This window comes from Temnothorax nylanderi, unplaced genomic scaffold (assembly GCF_030848795.1).
Source record: "Temnothorax nylanderi isolate EJ_2023f unplaced genomic scaffold, tnyl_v1.0 TNYL_tig0215_pilon, whole genome shotgun sequence".
NCBI classification, from domain to species: domain Eukaryota; kingdom Metazoa; phylum Arthropoda; class Insecta; order Hymenoptera; family Formicidae; genus Temnothorax; species Temnothorax nylanderi.
The window spans coordinates 181,188-187,063 of record NW_027249277.1 but is presented as its reverse complement, the minus strand read 5'-3'; positions in this window follow the sequence as shown (position 1 = coordinate 187,063).

Sequence of the window (5,876 nt, the reverse complement as noted above, 5' to 3'; positions counted from 1 at the left end):
TAGGCTCGGTCGTCCTCTCAATCTCCACCTGACTCGCCTCGATGATCTCCTCGATTGGCACATCTCCTGCGCTGTCATCCAGTGGAATCGTGACGTCTAAATCGCCACTTGAAGTCTCGTTGCCCTCGTCCTTCTCAGGCAAGGGTGTCGATGTTCTCAATTCCGTCAGCTGTTTAGTCTCCGCCTTAGTTTTTACTATCTCTCGTACCGGTGTCGCCTCTCTACCCTTGGCGATCGTGGTAACCTTCTGAGAGGTCATAATTGGCACCTTAGGCGCTGATGCAGTCGTCTGAGTTTTTGAGGGCGGCTGCAAGGTCAGGTTGTGACCGGACTAACGATTGAAGTTATGTAAAAATATTTATTAAGCCACTTACTCGGGCTGAAAATACGGTCGCCACTGTATTTTAAGCCGAAACACAGAAAGCATAAGTAACTGCGTTGCCCCGTCCTTCCTTTCAGCAATGGCTGCCGTCTTCTACGTCGCGGACGTGTTCAAGGCCGTCGGCCACGCCCTTGTTAAGCGAAGCGTACTCTACGGTAATGTGGATAGGATATTCACTGGGGTCGCGAATAATCACTCTCAAATTATTAAAAACAAATAACAATTAATGTATTTCAGGTGTAACACTTTTGAGATGCGGACGCGTTCGCTCGATCGCGTGGATTGCGTCGAGGTTTCTCGAAACGTCGCTACCGCTACAGGTGCTAATTAATGAGCGCGTGGGTAATTGTCTCTAGGTTCCCGTTATCGCGCAATACTTGTCGATATTGAATCTTGAATCACGCTACTGACGCTAGCGGACAACGGGATAAGTCCGGCGATCTCGGTTTGTCTCGCGAAAACAGGCTCGATACGATACGTGTTAACGCGCCGAAGGCTCGATACGAACTGTCCCGGAGAAACGGTCTCGGCTCTTCCACTTAATCTTGGCGCACGCGCGGTGCTATGTATTTTCGGCGCGAAGTCGCTAACACGCACAGCCCTCCCATTGGCTAATCGTACCGCGAGGTGTAGACGGTACGACTCCACTTGCACTATATGCACTCAAATGCGCTGAGTCGTTGTCCTGACTCAGCATCTGTTCTAGAAAGTGCTACTCTAAAGTGCGACAACGTGAACTGGCTATCGCTTGCTCTGCCGTGCGTGAACCAATCACGTCGTCGCAATGACGAACATCGCGAATACGCGAAAGGAGTCACTCGATCTGCACCGAGTGACTCTTGAAAAGTCACAATGACGACTCACGACTCTAGGTAAGTATATTTACCCAGTTAGGTAATTTAACCCATTTCTAATCTATTTTTATGTTTCAGGTACCCAGGATCATCGTGGAATCGTCTCATCTTATCACCGGAACCGGCGCATGGAAAGGTAAGTGTAAAAGGTAGGTACAATGTTCTTAAAACTATCGCACGCATAATCATCTATAAAATAATACTTAATTCGGCAGGGAATATTATAAATAATGATACTAAAACGGAATCAACGCGCTTTTACCAAATCTCGCTAACACGACAAATACTGGCCTCTCATTGGCTGGCTTTGCGCTCTCCGACTGAAAGTGAGCATCTAGTGCTCTGATTGGCTGAAGGCCTTGTTAAAATAATAATCTTTATAAAATGTCATGAAATGTAATAAATCTTGTGAAATTATATTGTCTTGCCCGGAATCAATCCCATTGGTTGTTATTGTTACTGAATCGAATAAATGAACTCAAAATGTTTTTGACCTGTCAAAATCTGCACTTAGGCACAAATGGTTAAACTTCTTATGAACTTAGCTGAAATAATGTAATATAATCGCTGGGCCACTCATGGCTCGTCACGCATGTTTAATAATATGATGTAAAGTGTAAATAGTGTAAAAAGTGTAATAATTATGTCTGTATCTGGAAAGCATGTTATTATCGGGAAAAATATTATAATTGAAATCAGAATGAATTCTTTAAACTGCATAATGGTATCTCAATGATTAAATTTGGCTCTACTGCACTTAGCTGAATGTATTAGAAAGATCATGTAAACTATAAATATTGTGAAAAGTATTAAAATGAATGTTAGAATTATAATGTAAAACTTGTCTGGGATCATCTCGTGGACTTTGGTGTAATTAGGAGTGTACTTTCCTGTAAATTGTCTCTTTATTGTATAAAGTGTTCGTTTTGAACTATTCGATGTAGAAGGTGTATTGTTAAGTGTAGTTTAGTACTATGGGTGCGTTCGTCTTGCTCGCTTTCACGCTGAAAGCGCTCACAAGCGTCGCTATCAGCGTTCGACTTGGCACTTTCACGCGCTTTCGTAAAGCAATGACGTCATAATTTGTAAGCGAAAACGTCATCATTTCTCGCTTACAATTGCTTTCTCAAAAGAGGTAGTGCAACGAAAGCGTAAGCGCTTTTAGTTAAGACAAACGCGAAGTTACTCGCCAACACAGTATTACTACAAATATATGTGAAGCAATTTATAAACTTCAACATGTCGAGTATATTTATATTAACTGATCCAGAGGATGGAAAAGATTATGATATTGAACTATCGCCAGACGAATTAGAACGTATGAAAGAAGGTAATAACCTCTTGATATCTCTACTATAACCTCAAAATTGTACTTGATGTTTCTATTAAAATATTTGCAATAACTGATACTGGATACAAATGGTTTTTCAATTGTAATGAATATTATTCTTTCTCTTATATTACTTGTATATTAAACCTGCATTTTTAACATAATGCATAATTTTTCTACTTTTGTACTAAGAAGTTTTTTTTTTAATTATTCATAATTTAGTTAAAACTAGGACTGTTAAAAATACGATTGTCTGAATGCTAAGCTAATACTGACATATTTATGTTTAAAAATTCTATTTTGCAATTATGTATATAATTATACTAAATTATGAAAAAGATTATATTTCTTTGTACATATATACATAATAGTATGAAGTATCTTTGCTGTGTTTTCAGATGATTTTTTTGCAAATCAAAAGCTCGAGAAAGCGAAACATGCTGCAGCTATAGAAAATGATAAAGAGAATTCGTCAGTGGCGAGTCTTCAGTCAAATGAGTCTTGCTCAGATAATGTGATATATAAATGGTCTCATGAAGCCATATTGTTACTCATCGAAGAATACCGCATCAGAAAAGATGATTTTAATTCCGGTAAAATATCACAAAAAAAAGTTTGGGATGCAATTAGCAAAAAACTAATTGAGAAAGGTCACATTGTTACTGGACCACAATGCATGTCCAAATTTGCGGGTCTAAAAAGAACATATAAAGCGACAAAAGATCACAATACAAAATCTGGGAATAACACAAGATCGTGGGTATACTACGAACTCATGGACGACCTATTAGGGCATAAACCTTTCATGCAGCCTGCAGCAACTGTGAGTTCAACTGGTTTAGCTGTTGCGTCATCTAAGCGAACTCGATCACCATCAGAATCTTCGGATTCAAGTAATCAAGAATCTATCAACATTACACTTAAAAGTAAACGGTCAAATAAACAAGCAGCAAATACAAATATTTTATTAGAGATACAAAAGTCTAGACAAATGTCGGAAGAGAATCGAGAGAAACGTCACCAGGATAAGATAAAACAACGTGGTGAAGCAATAGATATCATGAGGCAGATTGCATCCAGTTTAACCAAACGCAATGATGGTGAGAACGAATAATTCGCTCATATCTGACGATGAGTCATTACTAGTGAACTGGTTAACAAAATAATTACACTATTTTTATTGATATACGCAAGTACCTATACATGTACTTCTACCAAAGAATATTATTTTAGTTAAAAACAAAGCAAGATTTATTTAGTTATAAACACTGTTTTCTTAAGATGTTAAACAAAATAATATTAATACTTTTTTATTTTGATGTAAGCATACATGTGCTGAGACCGGCGTTAAAATCTTTGACGAAGATTAATAGTAAATTTGCGTGTAACGCCGACACCCGGCGCGGCCTGGGTCAAGGGCTGCCAGGGCTCTAGGAATTGACTAATATACTACAACAATTGGGCGCCAGTTAGTTTTGTGAGAACTAACAAACTCACGTTTATTAATCCGCGACTAATTATGAGACACTCAAGGGGAGTTCCGTCGGGGACCCAAGGAATGTTGCGAAAGTCAAAAGAAGGGAGATAGACAAGCTATACAAGCGTATTAATTTAATTAAACTTACATACAGGTTACGTTACTGCTACCGTATACAGCGTACGGCCCGCTCACAATCTCTATATCACGTTGACAATTGCTCGGAACACTCGTACAACACAACGCTCTACAGTATTCTTGACTGGCAAACAAAATTACTCGGACTCTGCACGCCGAAGACCGACGAGAGAGTTTTCTAACGCTCTAATACGACAGTGTATCGGACTGTTCACGCCGAAGACCGACGAGAGAGTCTTCTTTCGTCGATCTCTCGGTCGTCCTGCTACCACGCGACCACACCTTCGATGCTAGTCGTTATCGGTCGATATATTTTGTCGCGTGCGGCTACGCTATTGGCCCTTTGTCTCTGCGGTTTTCGGGTCTCGGCGCTCGCACAGCGCGGGCAATACGACAATCGGCAGCCCTATCGGATCGGTTATTACGTCGAGTGTCGATGTCGAGGGGAAGGATTATATTCTCCTGTCACATTCCCCTCCCTCGAACCTTGACATCGTGAATGAGATGTTCGGAAGGTCTCGTACGGGCCGTACCTTCGCCTTGCTGCTCCACTTATAGTCACCTGAAAATCTCCCTTTCACCCATAATTTATGGGTATGACATTTCACATTGACTTTGGCAATTTGAGGAAGGGATGTTAGTAAGTGGGGTACACTTATTATTTTGGTGACAAATGTATTTAAAGTCACGGTAGCCTAATTATGCTTTATAATCTTGTAATGCTTATTTGCTAAGTAAGACGAAAGAACACAACGGAAGACTTATCTATACTTATTTCGACGACCCTTCCTTAAATTAAATTTGACAAATTCACCGAAACAACGTAAATCAAACTTGTCAATAGTCACGGTGAATAATAAACTCGGCAAAACAAACATATGAAAACAGAATATTTAGAACAAAATGTTTAACATTGGTCGTCGAGGTCTTCATGAGGAGGGTAGCTTACGTCCTCTTCTTGTACTTGGTGAGTACTAAGACGTGGATTTCCTCCCCGTCTCGCATTTCCGGCCTCTCCCGCATGATCTCACCCAGCGCTTTCCTGTTGCGCGGTGCGCATACTGCTTGAATCGCAAGGAGGTTCTTTTCTACCGACAACTCTCTTGCTGATGGTGCAGCGGAGTTGGCGACGACCGGTGCGGAGAAAAGGGCGTTCTCCCGAATTAGGAAGGCGCGTACACGGTTTGGATAGTCCGTGGGGTCGTCGGATTTAGCCTTGACTCTCCTTTTCAGGGTCTCTGTGCCCTCGTTGACCAGGTATTGGTGGTCTTTGGGTATCAATGCTGTAGGCCAGGTTGCGTAATTGAGTCTCAACCAGTCGACGATGTCTCCGTACCGGATATTGCAGTCCGGGCATTCCGGGCAATAGAGGGACAAGTCCGTAGCGCATCCGGGGCACCGGTTGAGGGCGAGTTCTTGTTCTATCCCATGTGGGTAGACGCAGTCGTCGGTGTCGAATCCATCGGCCCCGCAAACTTGGCAGAATCCGGGACAATAGGGCAGTCTGCAATCTTTGAAATGATGCTCCTTTGAGCGGCAGTTGACGCATCCAGCGACGTGCTTTTTGCCTACGGAGGTGACGAAGGTTTGAGTGCCACAATCCACCTTAGTTGATTGCATACGTTCGACTAGGAGTTTAGCCCGTTTAATAATGAGGTCTTTGAGCATGCCTTCGCTGATTATTCTACAATCGGC